Source organism: Pteropus vampyrus, unplaced genomic scaffold, assembly GCF_000151845.1.
Source record: "Pteropus vampyrus isolate Shadow unplaced genomic scaffold, Pvam_2.0 Scaffold191, whole genome shotgun sequence".
Taxonomy (NCBI): Eukaryota; Metazoa; Chordata; class Mammalia; order Chiroptera; family Pteropodidae; genus Pteropus; species Pteropus vampyrus.
Window position 1 is genome coordinate 2,113,255 of NW_011888972.1, and position 23,939 is coordinate 2,137,193.

Below are 23,939 nucleotides of genomic sequence, written 5' to 3' on the forward strand. Positions count from 1 at the left end.
TGTGTGTGTGTGTGTGTGTGTGTGTGTGTGTGTGTGTGTGTGTGTGTTCCTGGCATAGTTCCTGGCACACAGTAGGCGCGCTCTATAAACAGTAGCCCTTCTGACCTAAATCAGATGGAGTAACCAGGCATATTCACGGGTGAGGCGCTTTGGGAGAAGTTGAGTGATTTCTTTAATTTCAGCATCGCAGACATTTCCTGAGTGCCTGAGACAGAGTTGGGTCAGACTTGCTGTTTGCTGCCTGCAGGGGCCTCTCCTTCTTGTTTTAAAAGGTTTTCCTCAGTGAAAGTCTTTGACATTTTAAGATTTTAGTCCCACCTCACATGAGCATCTCTCCTAAGAGTTGCTGCCTGCAGGGGCCTCTCCTTCTTGTTTTAAAAGGTTTTCCTCAGTGAAAGTCTTTGACATTTTAAGATTTTAGTCCCACCTCACATGAGCATCTCTCCTAAGAGTTTCTTGTAAAAGTCTCAGTAGTTTCTCGGTGTGATTACTCAGTCAAGAATTCTTGTTATCTCTGTACACATAGCTACTGGCAGCTTTCGCCAAGACTTCTGCTGACTTTCCTTAGGAATGAGATCGTGGGCTCATATTTGTTTGTGTTTAATTTTGTAAGAAACTGCCTAGCCATTTTCCAGATGGCTGTACTAATTTCCATTCCTGCTAGCCATGTATGATAATTCCAGTTTCTCTCTATCCTTGCCAGCACTTGCTATTGTCACTATATAGTGGCCATGCTAACAGGTGTGTCATGGCATCTCATCTGGGCCTTAATTTGCTTTTCCTTAATATCTTTGTATGTACTTACCTGCCATCTGTATGTTTTCTTTGGTCAAGAATCTGTTCACATATTTTGCCCATTATCTAATTGGGTTGTTTTCTTTCTTTTTGGTGAGTCCTTTGTCAGAGATGTAGTTTTGCAAATATTTTCTTCCAGCGTATGGCTTATCTCTTTGAAAATCCTCTTTTTAGGGTCTTGCACGGAGCAAAAAGTTTGCTGAAGTCCAGTTTGATGAAGTCCAGTTTGTTTCCTTTTTCCTTACGGCTTGTCCTTATGGAGTCATGTCTAAGAAAATGTAGCATAAACCCAGGTCGCTAAGGGTGTATCTTATTTATTTAGCCTATGGATGTCCAATTACTCCATGCCATTTGCTGCCACTTCTTAACTATGACAGCTTGGGACATCCTGAACTCAATTTTCCTTTCTCAGAAATGGGGGTAATGATAGGATCTACTTCCTAAGGTAGAAGTGAAGATTCTAGACTATGGCATAAATGCCCAGCACACAGTAGCTAGCGGTAGCCGTTAATATTACTTATTTGACAGAGTTTCCAATTTTGAGATTTTACTATATAGTTTACTGAATTTGACACCAGGTAATTCCTGTCACTTTGAATCCCTTCGAAGGCTGTTGAGGCGCATGGGTCGGTGCTGAGGTGGGTTCGGTGGGGCCGATGGGTTCTGTAGAGATGATGCTGAAATCCCTTTAGTCAGAACCGATAGCAGTTCCCAGCTGGGAAGGGAGCTGAGGTCAAGGCCAGTTTGGTGCAAAGGAAGAGCGTGTAGCCGAAAAGGGAAAATGCAAAATGAAGTCCGATGTCATGGATGTCTGCAAGAATTCAAGAGATCGTCCCTGGTGGAAGAAGGGGCGAGGGCAAAAGGGTCGTGGACCCAGAGGGTGAGTAAAGCAGGGTATCGGATCCCTCTCTTACTGAGCACTGGCCTCGTAACCTTGTTTGAAGGTGTCGGCCTTGGCTTTCCACCTCACGATGCCCTTCGCTCGCTGCGTGGGGAGCCTTTGCCTTCTGCTTTCCAAACGCATTCATCTGGGCCTGTGGGGCCTGTGTGCTGCCGGGAGCGCCGCTGCCTGTCGCCTGGTGATGCGCCAGGCCCCCCCACCTCCCCGGGGAGGGGCGTCTTTCTGAAGCATGCTGCTCAGCAGAGCTGAAAAGGCCGAAGAACCTTCTCAGGAAGCCGATTGTGCCTGTGGTAGGTCTTTGTCTTAGAGCCATTTCACGAGCTGAATACCAGTGCCACTTGGTGACCTCACTGTCTCTCTGGCACTCCCACGCCACATTGGTTCCCCAGGAACTCGCCTTAGTCTCCTTGAGGAAGAGCTGGCAGCTTCGAATTTCTTTTGTTTGTTTTTGCCTTCCTCTACGATTAGTGCTCTGAAATCCTAGGTGAATTGGTCTTTTGTGACAAGCATGTGCAAGATACCCTGAAAAGGAAGTCTGCTATGAAATGGAAAAGTTGTCGTCTCAACAAGTCTGACAGAGGTCCCTCCCAGTCTGGTCAGATGTGAAGTGCGACCCGCTTCGAGTAGTGTCATTGGAAAGTGACAGCTGTGGGATATGGCAAAACAAATACGTTCTGTCGCACAGGACTGAAGGCCACCTTAATTAACGTGGTAGCTTATGTGTAAGTCTCCAAAGAAGTAATGGCCCCTGACTTCAGCCCTTTGCGCTTTCGACAACCCTGTGCTGTTCCCTCTTTACTTTGCTTCTTACAGCGAAGATGAGAGGTGGGGCGGGCATTTTTCTTCATATTTTTACAGATACCGAAGCTGTCATGGAGTTGGGGCTGGAGGGACGGGGACATCATCCACACCGACCGAGAGGCCGATTGCCTACTTTTTTGGAGTTTTTGTATTTTGGTAAAATATAGCCTAAATTCGTGACTTTGAACATTTGCACATCTACAACCCACTGGCATTAATTATATTCATAATGTCGTATAACCATCTCCACTCTCTGTTTCCAAAATTTTTTCAGTGCATGGAACTCTGTGATGATTGCAGCCCGCCTGCAGTCACCCGCTTCCCTCAGCCCCCGGTAACTCCTGTATGAATTTGGCTGCTCTGTACATTTCACATAAGTGGAGTCATGTAATATCTGTCTTTTAATCTGGCTTATTTCACTTCCCGTAATATTTTCAAAGTTCATCCATGTCGTAGCACATATCAGTATATCTTTTCTTCTTATCGCCAAATAATATGAAATATATATATTTTTATTCATTCGTCCATTGATAGGCATGTAGTCTGTTTCTACATGTTTTATTGGCTAATGCTACTGTGGACATTTGTGTACAAGTTTTGTTTGAATACCTGTTTTCAGTTATTTTGGGTATATACCTACGAGTTGATTTGTTGGGTCATATGGTAATTCTAGGTTTAGCTTTTTGAGCAACTTTCAAAGTGTTTTCTACAGCAGCTGCACCATTTTAAATTTCCACCAGGAATGTACAAGGGTTTCAAATTCTTCATATCTTCACCGCAGCTAGTTATTTATTTATTTTTTTTATTATAATCTTCCTAATAGGAACGAAGGGGGAGATATCGTTATAGTTTTTATTTTTATTTCCCTAATGACTAAGGTATGAGCATGTTTTTCATATGCTTATTGGCAGTTTGTATATCTTCTTTGGAAAAATGTCTATTCAAGTCTTTTGCCTGTTTTAAAATTGAATGATCTTTTTCTTGATGAGTTGTAGGATTTCTTTACATATTCTGCATATACCACATACCTGATTTCCAAGTATTTTCTCCCATTCTCTAGGTTGTCTTTTTACTTGCTCGATGATGTCCTTTGATGCACAAAAGTTTTAAATTAACACAGCTAAGAATTCATTGCCAGGTCTAAAGTCGTGAAGGTAGGCCCGTGTGTGTTCTTCTAAGAGTGTTATGCTTTTAGCTCTTAATTTAGGTTTCAGCCTCTTGGAGTAAGTTTTTGTATGTGATGTGAGATAGGGGTCCACATTCGTTCTTCTGCACATGGAAATACAGTTGCCTCAGGTCCATTTCTGGAACAATCCTTCCTCCATTGAATGGATTTGGCGTCCTTGTCAGATTCTGACTTAAAAAGTCTATTTTTACTGATGTTTGTATATCTATTTCAGCTCTCTTTTCTTTACTGTTTTCATGGAATAATTTTTTCCCTTCTTTATTTCTTTGGGTCTATTTCTGGATCTAAAGTGAGTCTACTGTAAATAGCATATAGTTGAATCCTGGTTTGTTTGTTTTTTTTTCTTTGTGGTTACGATTGACATATTAGTTTCAGGTATACAACATAACGATTTGATATTTGTTTATGTTGTGAAATGATCACTACAATAAGTCTAATTAACATCCAATACCACACATAATTACAAGAAAACTTTTCTTGTTGTGATGAAAACTTTTAAGATCTCATTTCCTAACAACTTTGAAATATACGATATAGTATTATTAACTATAGTTGCTGTGCCGTTTTTTTGTGTCACTTTTCGAATTCCACAGATAAGTGGATCGGATGATATTTATCTTTCTCTGACTTATTTCACTTAGCATAATGCCTTCAGGGTACATTCATATTGTCACAAATGGCAAGGTTTCATTCTTTTTTACGGTCGAATAACATTCCATTGTATGTACATGTACTGTATCTTCTTTATCCATTATTCTATCAGTGGACACTTAGGTTGCTTTCATATCTTAGGTATTATACATAATGAGTCAATGCACATGGAGGTACAGAGATCTTTTCAAATTCGTGTTTTCATTTTCTTCGGATAACTATCCAGAAGTGGAATCGTTGGATCACATGGTAGTTCTGTTTTTAATTTTTTAAGGAACCTCCATGTCGTTTTCCGTGGTTGCTGCAATAATTTACAATCCCACCAACAGTGCACAAGAGATCCCTTTTCTCTACATCCACATCAACACCCATTTCTTATGTTTTGATAATAGCCATTATAACAGGTGAGAGGTGATTGCTAATTGTGGTTTTGATCTGCATTTCCCTGATGGATTAGTAACTTTGAGGATCTTTTTTTCCCCTCCCAAGGGAGGAACCGGTTCTTTATTTTGAAATAGAAAATAGGTGGCCTCCTAGTGGTAGGAATGTGCTTCAATGGCGGGGTGCCCAGTATCTGACCCCATTGCATCTGTAGAGCTCAGATGCTTAGGATGAGCTTCAGGAAGGCTTCATACTTGATGCAACCATTGCTCTCCTCATGTCCTGCCAGAACAGTCTCCACTTCCTCTTCAGTCATCTTCTCTCTCAGGGCGGTGAGGACACATCTGAGCTCTGCTCCCATGACTTTGCCATTCCCTTCTTCGTCAAACACCCAAAGCCCCTGCAGGTAGTCCTCATATGTGCCTTGATCCCGGTTCTTGGCCACCGCCTGGAGCACAGGCAGGAAAGACTCAAAGTCCACACGCTGGGACTTTAGCTCATCACTCTCGGAGTTCCCCAGAATCTTGAGCACCTCGGCATTTATGGGGTTCTGGCCCAGGGCCCTCATCACACCCCCATGCTGGCTGTACAGGATCTTTCCATCCCGTCCTCAGTCAGACAGAACTTTGAGCATCTTTATGTACCCGTTGCCATCTGAATGTCTTTGGGAAAATGTCTATTCAGATCTTCTGTCCATTTTTTAATTGGATTGCTTTTTTGTTTGTTGGTTTGCTGTTGAGTTGTATGAGTTCTTTATATATTTTGGATATTAACCTCTTATGAGATATATGATTTGCAACTATTTTATCCCATTCAGGTTGCTTTTATATTTTGTTGATGATTTTCTTTGCTGTCTGTACAAAGCTTTTTAGTCTGATGGGGTCTCACTTGTTTATTTTTGGTTTTATTGTCATTGCTTTTGGAATCGGATCCAAAAAAGCTATCACCAAGACTGATGTCAAGGAACTTAATAACACCTGTGTTTTCTTCTAGAAGTTTTGTGATTTCAAGTCTTACATTTAAGTCTTTAATCTATTTTGAGTTTATTCTTGTATATGGGGTAAGAAAGTAGTCCAGTTTCATCTTTTGCATGCATCTGTCCAGTTCTCCCAACGCCATTTATTGAAGTGAGTGTCCTTTGCCCACCGTATATTTTAGCCAACTTTGTGGTAAATTAATTGGTCACATTTGCATGAGTTTACTCCTGGGCTCTCTATTCTGTTCCATTGATCTATGTGTCTGTTTTTGTGCCCAATACCATACCGTTTGATTATTATTTGCTCAGAATGACTTTTTTCATCCTTTACTTCTGTTTCTCTCTTTGGATTTAAAGTGAGTCCGTTGTACATGACATATAGTTAGATACTATTTTAAACCCATTTCACAAGTCTCTACCTTTTTATTGGAGTATTTGATTCATTTCCATTTAAAGTAATTATTGGTAGGTAAGGACTTACTTCTACCATGTTGTTGTGTTTTGTATGTCTTATACCTTTTCCCTTTATTTTCTCCATCACTTCCTTCTTTTGTGTTTAGTTGATTTTTTTTTATAGTGAACCATTTTTATTCCCTTCTCATTTCATGTATATTTTTAAGATATTTCATCCATGGATACCGTGGGGAATACATTTACCATCTTTAATTTAGAACAAATGACTTCGAATTGATACCAACTTAACTCTAATAACATACAAATTTCTGCTCTTTAAAAGCTTTGGCTTTCCCCTGTGTATCGTTGTCACAAATTACATCTGTATACACTGTGTATCTGATGACAGATTTATAATTTATTTTGCACTTATCTTTAAATTACTTAGAAAATTTTTAAAAAATGAAATTTTAACCCCAAATTATAATAATGCTAGCTTTTACGTTTGCATATACACTTTCCTTTACAGGAAATCCTCATTTCTCCATACGATTTTAAGTTATTGTCTAGTGTTCTTTTGTTTTAATCTAAAAGACTCTCATTAGCATTTCTTGTAGGAGAGTTATATTGGTAATGAACCCTTTTAGCTTTTGTTTACCTGGGAACGTCTTAATTTTTCCATTTTTGAAGGATAGTTTTGCTCAACATAGAATTCTTGGTTGACAGTTTTAATTTTGTTCTGACACTTTAAAAAACAGTCATCCCACTGTCTTCTGGCCTCCATGGCTTCTGGTGGGGAATTTGCTATTAAATTGTTATGAGGATCTTTTTGATACAAGTTACTTCTCTCCTCTTGCTTTTAAGATTTTCCCTTTGGCTTTTGGAGGTTTGGTTATAACGGGTTTCAGTGTGAGAATCTCTTTGAGTTTTTTTTCTCCTCGAAGCTTTTTGAGCGTCTTGGATGTATAGATTTATGCCTTTCATTAGATCTGGCATATTTATGGCCATTAATTCTTCAAATATACTTTCTGCTTCCTTTTCTCTCTTCACCCTCCGGCAGTCCCATAATGTGTATTCTGATTGGCCTGATGGTGTCCCACAGGTCTCTTAGACTCTGTTAACTTTTAAATTTCTGTATCTTTAATGATAGTTTCATTTCGTTCATACATCATATTTCTGATTTTCCCTAGTTTCATGTGTTTTTCTTTAGCTCTTTTAGTGTGCTTAAGAGTTGTTTTGAAATCTTTGGTAAATCCTCAGACATTTTCTGTCAGTTTTGTTTCTTTGAATGGACAGTGCCTTCCTGTTTCTTTGTATGCTTTGTAACATTTTTGTTGAAAACTGAACATTTGAATATTATAAGGTGGTAACTCTGGGAATCAGATTCTCTCCCTTCCACAGGATTTGCTTTATTCTAAAGACTATTTTGGCGAAGACTACATCCATTTTCCTTGTCCTGTGAGGTCACAGAGTCTCCGTTTCTCGGCTTTTGTTCAGCCAGCATTTTGACACAGATTTCCTTGAATGCCAGGATCTAAGAACAGTCAAATAAATAAACAGACACCTCTCCTAGTCTTTGTAGACTGGCTCTATGCCCAGGCCATTCTTGAGCAATTAGTTAGGCTTGCCTTGAGACTGGGGATTGGCCAAAGGTGAATATTTAGATCAGCTTAGGTCTTTTCTAAGTATGCATCTTGCCCTGGGCATGCATGTGTTTTTTAAATTCCCCATATACACAGTGGCTTTTGAATATCCTAATTATCCAAGGAAACTTTCCCTCATTTTTTTTTCTCTTTAGCTTTTGCTCCCATGGCTTAAGCAGTGTATTGTGCTGTTCAACTTTGACCTTGCCTCAGGCGTCTGAGTCAGTAGTTCAGCCTGCACTTTTCCAGCCTGAGTTCTATGTGAGGAGGCACAGACACAAGCATCTGATCTCGTCTTTTAGGTAGCCCCCTGACACATCAGAACGGAAATACACAATGATTGTGATTAAGATGTGTTCTGCTCCTTCTGGAAACGGGCCAGGGTCCAACACTGGGAACAGAGGCTGCCACTGCCTTAAGAGCAGAAATGCCACTGTCCCAGAGGGGTTGGGTAAGCAGCAGTAAAAACGCCACAAAAGGTTCCTGCTGTGTTCAGGTTGCTTTTCTCTTGATTCAGCATTTGTTTGGTTTCTGTAAACTTTTGACTGTTTTCCAGAGTTCTGATGAAGTTGGTTCTGACATTTTCTACTTGTTTTTGATGTCCCTGGGTGGGAGAGTGAGACGAACGCTTGGAGCTGCCTCCTCTGCCATTGTGTTAACATCATTCTCTGACTATGCTTTTTAATAATCCAGACTGCCTAGTTTTGAATCCTGGCTCCACCATTCACTAACTCTGTAACTTTGGGCTAGTGACTTAACTTCTCTTGTTTTCTCTAGAGCAGAATTGGTTAGAACAGTACCTACTTCAGAGGGTGGTAGTAAGAATTAAATTTAAAAATCTGTGTAAAGTCCTTAGAATGGTATGTGGCACATGTCGGTGCTCAATAATTGTTACCTGTCTTTTAAAATTACACTATAGTTTTACATATCACTAAGAAAGAAAAACTGTCAGTTACACTATGGTATGCCATTGGTAGGAAGGTGTACTTTGATTTTAGGAGTATTAAAATATGTGTCTTATTCACATCTGTTGTTCATTTAGAAAAAAAAAACCCTTAGAACTGACAAAGTATGGTGTCATCATCATCATCGTCATCATCATCATCATCACCTTCGCTGTGATCACCAGTTGTCATCTGGTTCAGTCTTCAAATTTTGCAGGCGGGGCAGCTGAGGCCCAGAGTGTGTAAGTGACCTGCTCATGCCTACGTAGGAAGTTATGTCTTAACCAAAGCCGGAATGTGGGCCGGTTCATTTCTATTCCAGTTACCATGCTGTCAGGGGCCCAGCTGTCTCTCGAAGCCAGCAGTTTGTCTTGTGAATAATGCCCTGCTAATCGCTCAGTGGTTGTAGGTATTTTCCATGTTTGCCAGCAGTGTGCTCAAAGTGGCAAGCGAAGGAGGAAGTGGGCTATTAAAAATAGCTAAAATCTAGCAGGATGAGTTGGGTCTGTTCTAAAAGCATAGGTTGTGGGGCTCGAGATCAGCTGTCAGTTTTTAGCCACAAGATCTTGGGCAGACAGGTCAACTCTCTGAGCTGCATAGTTTGAGAAATCTTGAAAATGGAATTGTTGCTATTCTATAGAGTTGTTTAGAAGGCGAAATGGTGTCACTTATATGCATAGTGATCGGGACGTGCTAGATAACCACTGAATACCAATTCTCTTTTCTGCTTCTTGGACAAAACTCGGTTCACCGACTTTCTCTCTTTTTAGCTCGGACCTTGCTTGTGATTGCGATTGTGTAGAATTCGATCACCGTGATTCTCTTTGGTGAGTTAGTCTGTGGCCAAGGGGAAAGGTAGCAGCTGGAAGCTGTAATTTTCTAGGGGGACATTCCTACTGCTGAGTGAGGAGGAAAACACAGCTGTTTAGGGAAAATGAACAAAATGGTAATTGTGTTAGGTCAGCTAGTGCACTGTGAGATTTTTGCTTCCTGTTGTGTTTACTTCCGAGGCTGCCTCACGTTAAACATGCGCCCTACTCACTTGCCATACTAGTCTTCTCTCGACTTCCCCAACATGCTAGCTTCTTCTGCACTTTGTTCAGAATGTGCCTCTGTGCCCGGATGCTCTCGCTTTCTCTACCTGGAAAACACCTACATATTCTTGAAGTCTCTGCTCACATGTCACCTTTTGATTTTGTAAAGCCTTGTTAGTCGACTCTTTCAAAGGAATAACATTATTCCTGTACCAGGAATAGAATATATGAAATGTATTTCTCCAACATTAGAGAGTATGTTCATTGGAGGGCAGTCCTCATGTATATGTTTTCTTTCAATTATAGGAGGCCAGCAGAAGAAATAGTAATAGCTAAAGTTTACTATTTTATTTATTAATATGCGTGCGCTCACACACACATCCTCACAGTCCTTCTGCAAAATAGATACTGTTGTTATTCCCATTTCACAGATGAGGAAGAGTGAGGATTAGAGAAGTTCAGTAATCACCCGAATCACGGGCTGGGTGGTCGAGGAGCCCGCACTCCAAAGCGTGTGTTGTTAATCTCTATGTTCTAGGACGGTGACAGCCCATAGAATTGTCTGTGATGATGCAGACGTTCTCTATCTTTGATTTTTTTTAAGTTATTTTATTTTTCAATAACAATTGCCATTCAGTATTATATTGGTTTCCAGTGTTCAGCATAGTGATTAGTCATTTATGTAATTTACAGAGTGATCCCCCCCGATAAATGTATTCCCCACCCGGCACCATGCACAGTTATTACAACATTACTGACTGTATTCTCTGTGCTGTACTTCACGTCCCTGTGACTGTTTTGTAACTGCCAATGTGGACTTCTCGATCCCTTCACCTTTACGCCCATTCCCCCTCCCGTCTGGCAGCCATCAGTTTGTTCTCTGCATCTGTGAGTCTCTTTCTGTTTTGTTTGTTCATTCATTTTGTTTTTAGATTCCACATAGAAGTGAAATCATATGGTATTTTTTTTTCTGTGTCTGACATTTCACTTAGCATAATACCTTCCAGGTCCATCCATGTTGTCGTAAGTGGTTAAGATTTCATCCTTTTTTATGGCTGAATAGTATTCGTGTGTGTGTGTGTGTGTGTGTGTGTGTGTGTGTGTGTGTGTACCATATGATTTCGCTTATATGTGAAATCTAAAAAACCAAATAAATGAGCCAAGAAAACAGAAACAAACTCATAGACACAGAGAACATTTTGATGATTGCCAGATGGGATGGGGTTTGGGGGGCTGGGTGAAAAGGTGAAGGGATTAAGAAGTCCACATTGGTAGTTACAAAATCATCACGGGGATGTGAAGTACAGTGTAGGGAATGTAGTTGATAGTATTATAATAACTGCGTGTGGTGCCGGGTGGGTACTAGACTAATTGGAGGGATCACTTTGTAAGTTATATAAATGTCTAATCACTATGTTGTACACTTGAAACTAATATAATATTGTCTTTGAACTGTAATTAAAAAGAAAAAAGTCAAAAAAATGATTAAGGACCACGAAGGTGGGAAACCAGCGATGGTTATTGCTTGCCAGTCAGGCATGTTCCATTCTACCATAGCAATGATCTTGACGAATAAGAACGAAATGACAGAAGCTGTTAACCCATTTCCCCATTTGCCCTGAGCATGCTTGCTGGCAGCGCTTGCGGCTGCAGTGTTTACCCTGAGATAACTCGCAAGTGACAGTCCCAACCTGACCCCCAAAGTTTGCCGCGAAATATCTCGCTTTTATTATTATTGTTGCATTGCTCCAGTATATGGTAGTCTTTGGAAACAGATGGCATCATTCTATTTATACTGTTCTGTTTTTAGTAGTGGCGTTTCCATTTACAAGATATAGTAATTCTCAATTGCTGAAAATGCCAAATCCTAGAAAACGTAGCATTCCTACACGTGATGTTAAGTTAATGCTGGCAGCGAGCCACACTTTCTTTTTTCTAAATCGAGAAAAGGGTTAAGCGATCAGCATCAATGAAGTCAATGAGACTAACAAAAGCTCAAGAAGGTCCTATATCAGATCTGGAGAAACTTCTGATGACCTGGATTAAAGCCCAGAAGTATATCCTTTTCAGCACCATGACGGTCACGGCCAAAGCAAAGACTTTGTGATGTTGCAGGAAGAAACTGGACCTGACTCTGAGAATGAATTTGCTGCTGGCTCCGGGTGGTTTAAATGATTCAAGAATCGTTATTCATTGCATAATAATAAAGTGAGTGGTGAGTTTGTGAGTGCTCATGTGAAAGCAGCTGAAGAATTTTGGGAAACTCTAGAAAAGCTGATTGTGCGGGAAAATTACTTGCCAGAGCGTATATTCAGTATGGGTGAAATCTCCCTAATCTGGAAACAAATGCCTAAAAGGACTTTCATCCACAGGGAGGGTAAGTCAGTAGCAGGTTTCAAGGTTTTGAAGGACAGGGTAACAGTCTTGCTTGGGGGCAGTGTCGCAGTCACAGTGACAACCCCAGGGCCTTCAAGCACGCACTGCCAGTGTACTGCAGGGGCAGTAGGAAGTGACGGGTGACCCGGCTTCTCTTTGAAGATGCCCTCCTGCATTGCTGGGCTAGCGACATGGAGAAGTACTGTGAGTAGGTTAACATTTTTCAGGGTTTTGCTTATGGTTGATCACGCTGCTGGACATCCTCCTTTTCCTGGTGACCTTCATCCTAATGTCAGAGTGGTGTTTCTCCCTCCAAACACTACGACTTAGCCCCAACGGAAGGGTCAAGAAGTTGTAGCAGCTTCTAAGGACTATGACCCGAGGGAGACCTTGGCCCAGGGCATTGCCGCAACTGAGGAAGACACTGAAGAGACACCACCGCAATTCTGGAAGGGTCACGGCATCTGTGACTGCATCAGGAACCAGGCTCGGGCTTGGAGTGGTGTCACCGAAATGTATATGGGTGGCATCTGGAAGAAGACACCTGAGAGGTTTGTCCACGACTTCAAAGGGTTTTCCATGGACGCGAAAGTTGTAAAAATCAACAAGGCTGCGCCTGAGAAGGCAAACGACTTTACCCGGGGTGTAGATGACGAGGACCCTGGGGAGCCCCTAGAGGTGACTCCTGGGAATTAACTGAGCGGTCGTTGGGGCTGGAACTGGAGTGTATAGCTGAAGAAGAGGCAAGAGAAAAGGGAACCACAGAGAAGGAAAAAAGAACCCCCCCCCAAGAAACTCCACAGTGAAGCAGTTAGCAGACGCCTTCCCAGACTTCAATGAGCTCCTCAACATATTGGAGAATGTGGACCCCAAAACCAGAAGGTTTTCATGGAGAGAGAGGAATGTTATCCGCCGATAAGCAAATCTATGATGCAAGAAAGAAGCAAACCAGGCAAAACGCCATGGGCATATTCTGAAGAGTGACACTTCCTCAGGGAGAGTCTCAGGCAGGTCCTTCGGTAGATGTTCCAGAAGAAGGCACTGTTGTCACAGGAGATGACAACTCTGTGTGTGTTATCACCCCTGCAGAACTTCCAGTGGATCGAGACGTGCAGGTGGAGGACGGTGTAATCGATGACCCTGACCCCGTGTAGGGCTAAGCTCACGTGTGTGTTTGCGTCTTACTTTTTAAGAAAAAAGTTTGAAAAGTAAAAAAAAAAATTTTTTTAAATAGAAAATGTTTATAGAATAAGGATACAAGAAAAAATTTTTTGTAGAGCTGTACGGTGTGTGTGTGTTTTAAGCTAAGTTATTACGAGGTGAAAAGTTAAAACAAAAAAGTTCATTAAGTAAAAAATTTACAGCAAGCTACAGTTAATTTATTTTTGAACAAAGAAAAATCTTTTCTTATAAATTTAGTGTAGCCAAACGGCCCAGTGTTTGTGAAGTCCACAGCGGTGTGCGTTTATGTCCTACGCCTTCCCGTCCAGTCACTCGCTCACCAGCGTAACTTCTAGTCCTGCTCCAGTCATGCTAAGCTCCCTATAACAGGTGTACCATTTAAAAAAATCTTTGACACCATATTTTACTGTACCTTTTTTATGTTTAGAAACGCTCAGATACACAAACACCATTGTGTTACAATTGCCTACAGTATTCAGTACTGTAACATACTGTACAGGTGTGTATACTAGGAGCGATAGACTATGCCATATAGCCTAGATGTGTAGAAGGCCACACCGTCTAGGTTTGGGTAAATGCACTCACTCTATGATGTTCTTGCAGTGAAATCGCCTAATGATGCATTTCTCAGAACGTGTCCCCGTCGTTAAGAGATACATTACCGTATGTCATTATATTCATAAATATTTCAGTATACCTCTCTGCTAAGGACTTTGAAGTATATGTAACCATTGCAAATCATCATACTTAATACAAATGGCCAGTGATTTCTTAATATCACCCATTCACTCGTCTGTATTTACATTCTCCAGATTGTCTCAAACTGTCCCTTTTTAGAATTAATAGGTTTTATTTTTTAGAACACTTTTAGCTTTACAGAAAACTTGTGTGGCAAGTACAGAGTGTTTTCATAGGTACCCTAACTACACCCCCTACTGTTTCCTCTATTATTAGCATCTTGTGTAGTTTACATAGGGTTCACTCTTCATGCCGTACATGCTCCGGGTCTTAACAGATGTATACTAATATATACGGACCACTACGGCAGCTATGGAATAGTTTCTCTATCTAAACGTCCCTGGTGCTCCACCTGTCCATCCCTCCTTATCTCCCCCGAGCCCCTGGCAGCTGCTGATCCTTTTACTGTCTCCATAGTTTTGCCTTTTCTAGAATGTCATATAATTGGAATCGTACATAGTGGCTTTTCAGATTGGCTACCTTCACTTGGCAATGTGCATTTAAGTTTCCTCCATGTCTTTTTGTGGCTTGACAGCTCATTTATTAATCACTGAATAATATTCTGTTGTTGCATGGACCACAGTTTGTTTATCCATCATCTACTGAAGGAAGTCTTGGTTGCTTCCAACATTTGGCAATTATAAATAAAGCTGCTCTTAACATCTGCATGCAGGTTTCTGTGTGGACATGTTTTTAACTCATTTGCGTAAATACCAAGGAGGGTGATAGCCAGATCATATGATAAAAATATGTTTAGTTTTGTAAGAAACGGTCAAACTATATTACAGCGTAGCTGCACTATTTTCAATCTTCGTTGCTTTTACATCCTCGCCAGCGTTGGGGTTGTCTGTGTCTGAGATTTTAGCCCTTTTAATGGTTATGTATTAGTGTCATGTTGTTGTTCTAATCTGCATTTCTCTGACGACAAATGATGTTGAACACCTTTTCATATGCTTATTTGTCATCTGTAGGTCTTTGGTGAGGGGTCTGTTCAGATCTTTTGTCCATTTTTAAGTTGGGTTGTTTTTCTTACTATTGAGTTGTAAGGGTTCTTCGTATATGTTGGATGGCCGTCCATTATGAGATGTGTGTTTTATAAAGATTTTCTTCCCATCTGTTGCTTGTCTTTTCATTCTGCTAACACCATCTTTCAGAGAGCAGAAGGTTTTAATGAACTCCAGCTTATCAACTTTTTTTCTTTCATAGATTGTACTTTTGCTGTTGTATTTAAAAAGTCATCGCCAAATCCAAGGCCACCTCGATTTTCTGCTCTATTATTTTCTAAGAGTTTTATAGTTTTGTGTTTTACATTTATACCTACAATCAGGTTTGAGTTAATTTTTGTGAATATAAGGTTTTCCTTTTTTTTTTTTTTTCCCTTTTGGATATCCAGTTATTTCAGCACTATTTTTTTTTTTTTGGAAAAGACTATCATTTCTCTATCAAATTTCCCATGATCTTCTGTCACAGATCAGTTGACTTTGTTTCTGTGGGTTTATTTCTGGGCTCTCTATTCTGTTCCATTGAGCAGTTTGCCTGTTTTTTTCACCATCGCCATACTGTGTGTCTTCACACTGCAGCTTCGTAGTCAGTCTTAAGTCGGGTAGTCTCTTTCCTCTGACTTCGTTGTTCCCCTCAATTTTGTGTTGGCTCTTCTGGGCCTTTTGCCTTTTCATATAAACTTCAGAATTACATTGTGTTGATGAATCTGTGGATCAAATGGGAAGAACTGGCATATTGACAATCTTGAGTCTTCCTATGCGTGTACGGGGAATATCTCGCTTATTTAGATCTTTGTTTCCTTTCATTAGAATTTTATAATTGTACTCATATAGATCATGTATATATTTTGTTATAGTTATACCTACAGATTTCTGTTTGGGAGGCTAATGTAAATATTTGAAGTTTCAAAGTCGTTCATTGCTTGCGTATAAAAAAGTGGTGGACTTTGTATATTAACCTTATATCCTTCAGTCTTGTGATTATTGCTTCTTATTGCATCATCTAGGACTTCAGTTGAAAAGGAGTGAACAGAGGGACATCCTTGCCTTGTTTCTGAGAGTGAGAGAGCATCGAGTTTCTCCCCACTGAGTATGATGTTGGCTGCAGATTTCTTGGAGGTGTTTTTATCAAGTTGAGGATGATCCCCTCTATTCTTAGTTTGCTGAGAATTTTCCTCGTGAAGACGTGTTGAATTTTATGAATTGCTTCTGCTTCATCTATTGATATGATCGTACCATTTTTCTTCTTTAGTCTATTGATATCGCGGGTTATATTAATTGATTTTCAAATGTTGAATCAGCCTTGCGTACTTGGAATAAATCCCAGTTGGCTGTGATTAGATAATTATTTTTATACATCGCCGGGTTCAATTTGCGAATATTTTGCTGAGGATTTTTGTATATTTGTTCATGAGAGATACTGCTCTGTAGTTTTAGGGTTTGCTGCTCTCATAGAATGAGTTAGGAAGTATCCCCTTTGCTTCTTTTTTCTGGAAGAGATTGTAGAGAACCTGTATAATTTCTTCCTTAAAGGATGGGTAGATTTCACCAGTGTCTCTATCTCAGCCTGGTAACTTCACTTTTGGATGTTTATCATTTATTAATTCAACTAGTTTAATAGATACAGGCCTATTTACATTACCTATATTTCTGTATGAGTTTTGGAAGATTGTGTCTTTCATGGAATTGATTCGTTTCATCTAGGTTATTGAATTTGCGGGCATAGAGTTGTTCATACTATTTCTCTATTATTTTTTAAAATTCATAGGATCACTGGTGATGACCTTTCTTTCATTTCTGACATTAGTAATTTGTGTCTCCTATCCTTTTTTATTTGTTAATCTGGCTAGAAGTTTATCAATTTACTCGATCTTTCTTTTCAAAGAAACAGATTCTGGCTTTTAAAAAAAATCTTTCCTATTGGTTTCTCTTATCAATTTCTTGGTATTTTTGCTCCAATAGTATTTGTTCTTTCCTAGCTTTCTAAGGAGGAAGCTTAGATTATCGATTTAAAACTTTTCTTCATTTTTTTTCAGTAAACATTTTATTTTATTATTTTATTTTTTTCATTTTTAATATATGCATTCAGTGTTACAAATTTTGCTCTACACTATTTTGCTACATCCACAATTGTTCTTTCCTAGCTTTCTAAGGAGGAAGCTTAGATTATCGATTTAAAACTTTTCTTCATTTTTTTCAGTAAACATTTTATTTTATTATTTTATTATTTTCATTTTTAATATATGCATTCAGTGTTACAAATTTTGCTCTACACTATTTTGCTACATCCACAAATTTTGATAAATTTTATTTCAATTTTCATTTAGTTCAAACTATTTTAAAATTTCTTTTGCAGCTTCTGTTTCGGTCTCTGTGTTATTTAGAAGTTTCTATTTAATCTCCATATATTTTTTTATCTTTCAAGTAACTCTCTATTATTTATTTCTATTCCATTCTCTTGTGGTTTGAGAGCATATTTTATATAATTTTCATTCTTTTAAGTTTGTTAACACGTATTATATGGGTCAGAATGTGGTCTGTTTTGATGACTATTCCATGTGAGTTGGAGAATAACATGTATCGTGCTGTCATTGGATGAAATAGTCTATAGATGTTAATTAGATCCGGTTGATTAATGGTACCTTTCAGTTCATCTGTGTCCTCACCGATTCTCTGTCTGCCAGGTCTGTGTACTACCTGTAGAGGGGTGTCAAAGTCTTTAATAGTAAGAGTGGGTTTGTCTTTTTCTCCTTGAGTTCCATCAGGTTTTGCCTTCTAGATTTTGATACCACGGTTAGGTGCATACACATTAAAGATTATTTTGTCTTCACATAATTTTCCTCGCTTAGAAGTCACCTTTGTCTGAAATTACTATAGCTACTCCAGCTCTCTGCTGAGTAGCGTTAACATGACCTACCTTTTTCCACACTTCTATGTTTAATCTATCTGTGTCTTTATATTTAAAGTGGGTTCCTCACAGATAGACAGCATGCATTTGGATCTAGTATATTTTTATGCACTCTGTCTGACAGTCTGTCTTCCAATCGTTGTACTTTGACAATTGATGTTCATTGTGACTGTTGATATAGTTGGACGAATATCTGCCATATTTGCTACTGTTTTTTATTCATTGCCCTTGTTCTTTGTTTTGTGCAGTACTTTTTCTGCCTTCTTTGGTTATAATCGATCATTTTCTATGGTTCCATTTTCCTTCCTCTCTTAGCATAGTGATTATACTTATTTTAAAAACTTCTAGTGGTTGCTGTAGAGTTTATAATACGTATTTATAAATAATCCAGGTCCATGCTCAAATAACAGTATAATTTTATATATGGTACAAGTGCCTTATAGCAGAGTATTCCTAATTCCTCTCTCTGGTCTCTTATGACATTGCTGTCATTCGTTTAACTTACTATACAGTATAATCGCTGAATACATTGTCCAGATTATTATTATTAACAAATTGTTGTCATAGCAACTAAGAATAATAAAAATAAAAGGCTTTATTTTACCATCATTTCTTGGCTCCTTGACGCTTTTCCTTCCTTTCTGTAGATCCATGTTTCTGACGTGTATCGTTTTCTTTCTCTGAATAACTTTTTTCTGAAGTCATTTCTTGCACGGTCAGTCTACTTCCTCTATTTTTGGTTTTCTCAGCAAGTCTTTATTTCTCCTTCACTTCGGAAGTGTAATTTTGTAGGGTACGGAATTCCAGGCTGTTTTTTTTTTTCCCCTCTCTCAACGCGATACATATTTCACTCCATTCTTTCTTACATGATTTCTGAGAATTTGGATGTAATTCTTACCTTTTCTCCTTCATAAGTAGGATGTCTTTTTTCCCCCTTTGGCTTCTTTCTTTTTTTTTAAGTTTATTTTGATTTTCTGCAGTTCGAATATGATATATTCAGTTGTAGTTTGTTCGTTTGTTTCGGCATTTATTCTACTTGGTGTTTATTGAGCTTCCTTGATCTGCAGTTTGGTGTCAGTAATTTGGAGAACTTCTCAGTCCTTATTGCTTCAAATATTTATTCTGTTCCTTTCTCTCTTATCTTCTCCTTCTGGTATTCTTATTATGCATATGCCACCCCATTTGCAATTGTCCTACAGTTCTTGAATATTCTGTTCTATTCTTTTAAATTATTTTTTCCTCTTTGCATCTCAGTTCTAGAAGTTTCTGTTGACATTTCTTCGAGTTCACTGATCTTTCCTAACCTATTACAGTCTATCGATGAGCCCATCAAAGGCATTTTTTATTTTCGTTTTCGATTTCTAGCATTTCCTCTTGATTCTTTCTGTACTTTACATGTCTCTGTTTACATCACTCACCTGTTCCTGCAAGTTCTCTAGTTTTTCCATTAAACCATTAGCGTATTAATCATGCTTGTTTTAAATTCCAATAAGTCTAACATCTCTGCAATATCTGAGTCTGGTTTTGATGCTTGCCGTGTCCCTTCAGACTATTTTTTGTCTTTTAGTGTGCTCTGTAATTTTTTGTTGCAAGCCAGACACGATGTACAGGATAAAAGGAACTGACGTAAATATACCTTTATGTGTGGCTTTATGTTTATCTAGCTAGGAGTCAGATTGTATTACTGTTTGCTCTTGCAGTAGTTGTCAGAGGTTAAAATTTCCTCTGGTGTCCTGATTTTTGTCTCCTTGTTTGTCTGAGTTTCCATAGAGACTTCTTCTTAAATAAGGTTGGGAAGGTACAGCACTTTGAGTTGTCTTTTCCTGGTATTATGCACTAGCCCCTTTGCTGTGGGTGCAGTCTTTGGAGGAGGGGAAGCTGAAAAGCATTCCAGAACATACGATCGGGTGTTAGTGTTTCAGTGAGGCTGCGCCCTTGAGCTGTGACCTTGGAAAGTACTTCTCAGTTCCCCTGCCTTGCGTGAGACAGGAAATCTGGTGGGGGCTGCAGTTGAGTATTCTCTTTCCCCCACGTGGAAGGCTAAAGGGGGCTGGAATTGTGAATTTTCCTTTTTCCGAATTGGTTAGGCTTTGGTAAAAACCCAATCAGTCTGCCTCTAATAACAACATAGTTTCTCCTGAGTACAGGTCTTGTTAAGAACAGAATGCTCTGTGATTGTTTCGAAATGGTTTTTTTCCCCCTCCCCCTGCTGGAAAAATGAGGAGGGTTTTCTCTGATGTCTTCATTGTGAGATCTTGGTGGTAAAACTCATAGAAGTATTGGGGGCTCCATAAGACCCAACCCTCCAGGTTTGAAATTTCAGACTTTTATACACAGATCTTCCAGAAATCCATAAATTCTAAATTTTAAGTTTTCTTATTCCAGTACTGTCTCCAGGGAGGGTTTGTCCTGAGCTTCTGTCCCACTAAGATATGACACTCTGTTCACCTCCCTGTCTCTCTAAATTCAGGGCAGCAATTTGCCCTGTGACCTCACTTATCTGATGAATCTAAGAAGAATTTTTGCTTTTCAGTTTGTTTAGTTTTTTTTTTCTTGTTTGAGAATTGTCTTGTTGACCTCCAGGCTCCTTACATGACTGACTGGAAACCAGGAAATCCTCTCAAACTGGCTTTTTGTAGCTCGAGCCACTCATTTTAAGAGCGTTGAGATGTAGCACCCACGTAATTTGTAAATGACAAGCAATCAGTTATATGCCAGGTCCAGTTCTAAGTACTTAACATGTATTAACTGATTTAATAATCGCCAGGAAACCTGCAAGGCTAGTTCTAATATGCTGCTCATTTTATGCAAGGGAAAGCTGAGAAACAGAGAAGTTAAGTAACTTTTCTAAGGCCACACAGCTATTATCGTTCGGAGTATGGTTATGAATTTAGGCAATCTGTCTCTTGTAGACGATCGCTAGGCATCGATGAGCTATTCCTACTGAATGTGGGATGGGGGGTGGACGTGCCATTTCTTGGGCCTGTCCGTAAACTGTTCCAGGAGGCTCGTGCCTCGGGAATTTCCTATGCAGTCATCTCTTATATTTTCCTTCTATGATCTCTTGTGTTTCCTTACAAAAATAGAAGGCTACTCATTTCCTCTTCCAGCTACTGTGTTTCATAAAAGCCACAAGACCTATGGGTATGAGACCCCTGGTGCCCTGCATTTATTGTAAAGAATCTACAAATCTCTATGTACCCCTGCCTTATCTGCAGGATAATGGTGTGAGCACTGTTTTTAACGTTTATATAAATAATAATGTTACTTGCATTTTCTTACTTGGTAGATATTATAAGTTATAACTACAGTCATATGAGAGGGTCCCAAATTGGGTGGGCGTATGAAAAATGGTTTTTCGTACTTAAAGAGGGCTCACTGTTGCTGAAGAGAGAGGGTGAGGATGAATGAGATAGTAAAGCCGAGAACAGGAGAAAGCAAAAGCTTAGGTTAAAAAGGGAAACCTTAGCCTCATTGGCTCTTCTAGGTGAGAAGATACCTTCCAAACTAGACCAGGGCGGCCATTTTGGGAGAATAGAAAAATAAGCGAGACATGACGCGGTGACAGAGTGTTAGCAATAGGAGGTTTGGCATTGGTATTCTTCGATTGGCTGCTCTCGATGATAATTATTATATTATTAACATCGATGAATGTGTACCTGACTAACATCTATCTGGAATTCAGTAAATATTTATTTAAGTTGGGGAGACATGGGTACTTGTGGTTTCTTTGTAGACAGATGATTTGTTTTTAACAGTACGCACCTTAGGCATGGTGTCCTTCGCATCTGGCCCTCCTCCAGCCTGCGTTTCGGACTCTTTTGCGCTCGTACCTCTGCTCTGGCCTAGGATTTGATGTTGGAGACTGCCGCTTGTCTTTGCCAGACTCTTCCTCTACCGGACTCCTAGCGTTCAGGGCCATACCCCGGAAGAGATCTGTTTTTCCCTTCAGCTCTTCTCCCTGCCGAGGCGGAAGGCAGTTAGGGCAAGCCCCCCACAAAGTGGTAGTTCTTAACCTTGGCTGTATGTTGTAATTAGCAAGGGAATTTAAAAAATGCTGATGCCCAGGCTCCACAGCTAGAAGTTCTGATTTAACTGGTCAGGGGTGCAGCCAGAGCGGAGAACCCTTGTCCTAAGACACCCCTCCCCTCGAAACCTTACAGGACTCCATTGCCTATTTAATAAATGGGGACACTCGAGCAGTTTCAGGCACTTGCATGGCCGGTCCCGCTCAGCTTTTCTGAGCATCGTTTTTCGTTATTCCCGGACATGCACCTGCTGTTGCTAATCTGGGAGACACCTTGCTTCTGGATAGCCTGGCTGGCCCACGTCTGTTCTCCGATTAATATGTTGCCCTCCACTGGGGTGATTCCCCCCGCATCCTTCAGCCACCTCTTCAAAGAAGCCTCTCGTGATTGCCCCAATGGAAACCACCCCTCCTTCCTCTGCTGGCCCTTTGGCAGGCATGCACATTGCGTTTACCCTGTACCGCCTTCTATCTTGGACTACATTTAATAGAATTTTGTAGTTTAAAACATACGGTGGAAGTAAATGTGACCTAGTTTATTTTATAAGGCTTAGAGATTCTAGAATAATAATGACTTATCATCGCGATTGTAACATCCCAGTAAATATGAGGTGCTATTGCTGCATTCTCAGGACTATATTATGTATTTTCCATAATGTTAACTTACTTAATCCTCAAAGTGTGAGAGGTAAGTGTAATTATCTTCATTTTACAGATGAGGAAACTGAGGCAAAGAGAAGTTAAAGGGCTTGATTTCTAATAGGCAGAGCTGGAGCCCCGCTAGTTCCAGATTAAGCAGTGTACTCTGCTTAAAGGGACCCACAAGGCGGTTGAAGGGCCATCCACTGAGTGATGCGTCATTCTTCAGTGTTAAGTAGCAGAGCGGAATTTGCACCAGGTAGCCCTGCATGGTATCGTATGTCTGGATCCGCCTCGTGTACTACGGTTGCCACTGGCCACATGTGGCCATTGAGTGATTGGTATGTGCCTCGCATGGATCGACATGTGCCATAAGTGTAAAATATACATGGATTTCAAAAACTTAGTATGATAAAATTAAAATCGAATATCTCATTTTTATACCTATAGGTATAGAGTATCACCTTTTTATATCGATTGCGTGTCGAATAATAATATTTCGGATAGATTGTGTTAAATAGAATGTATTAAAGTTAATTTACGTGTTTCTTTTTACCCTTAATGTTTCTACTAGGAAATTTAAAATTCTATTTGTAGCTCACATTTGTAGCACACATTATATTTTTATTGGGCAGTACTGATCTAGAATGTGTTTTCATGGACGAGCTCATTTTAATCTTTAGGAGAAAATCATAAAGCACGAAGGCAGATGCTTTTAACCTCACCTTAAATTTTTTATAGATGAGGAAACTGAGGCTTATAAAGATTAATGATTTACCTAAGGTGCAGGCGATGAGACTTGCACGAAGGTCATCTTTTCAATCCTGGATACACTAAACAATGTGCAAATTTTATTTCATGTCGTATTTCTTCATTTATGCAACTCTTTAGTGTATTATGGGATGTATACATTTGGATCTTGTGAAATTGGTTACTGATCATGATTATAAATGGCTTTCAGCAGTATAACAAATTACTGTAGTTTTCGGTAGGCAGAGATGTTTAGCCTGTACTATTAGTCTTGCTTGTATCTCCATCATCTTATCAAACCAGATTTGAGTCATCCAGATGCATTTTTTAGTCACGTCCAACAAAGCAATAAGCTTCTAGTAGAAAGTTGAATCCAGATCCTTACTGTGTGTGAACTTTATTCCAGCCATGAGAACTCATGTTTGAGCCTCAGTTTCCTCATTCATGACATAGGATGGTATCATTTTCCACACATGGTTGGAAGGATGATATGAGATGATGATATAAACTGCCCAGCATGGTACCTAACACACGGCAGGAAACCAGTTAACTGTAGTTTCTTTCCTCTCTTCAGACGGGCCGCCTCCAACAGGAAGCCTTCCATGAGCTCTCC

The 23,939-nt window shown here is 39.7% G+C and overlaps 1 protein-coding gene and 1 pseudogene across 1 annotated transcript in view; one reads left to right on the plus strand and one right to left on the minus strand.

Annotated features, from left to right (window-relative positions):
- Window positions 1-23,939, plus strand: part of OPHN1 (oligophrenin 1) — a 273,349-nt gene that overhangs the window by 40,271 nt on the left and 209,139 nt on the right. The window lies entirely within an intron of this gene.
- LOC105299629 lies at window positions 4,905-9,720 on the minus strand (annotated as a pseudogene).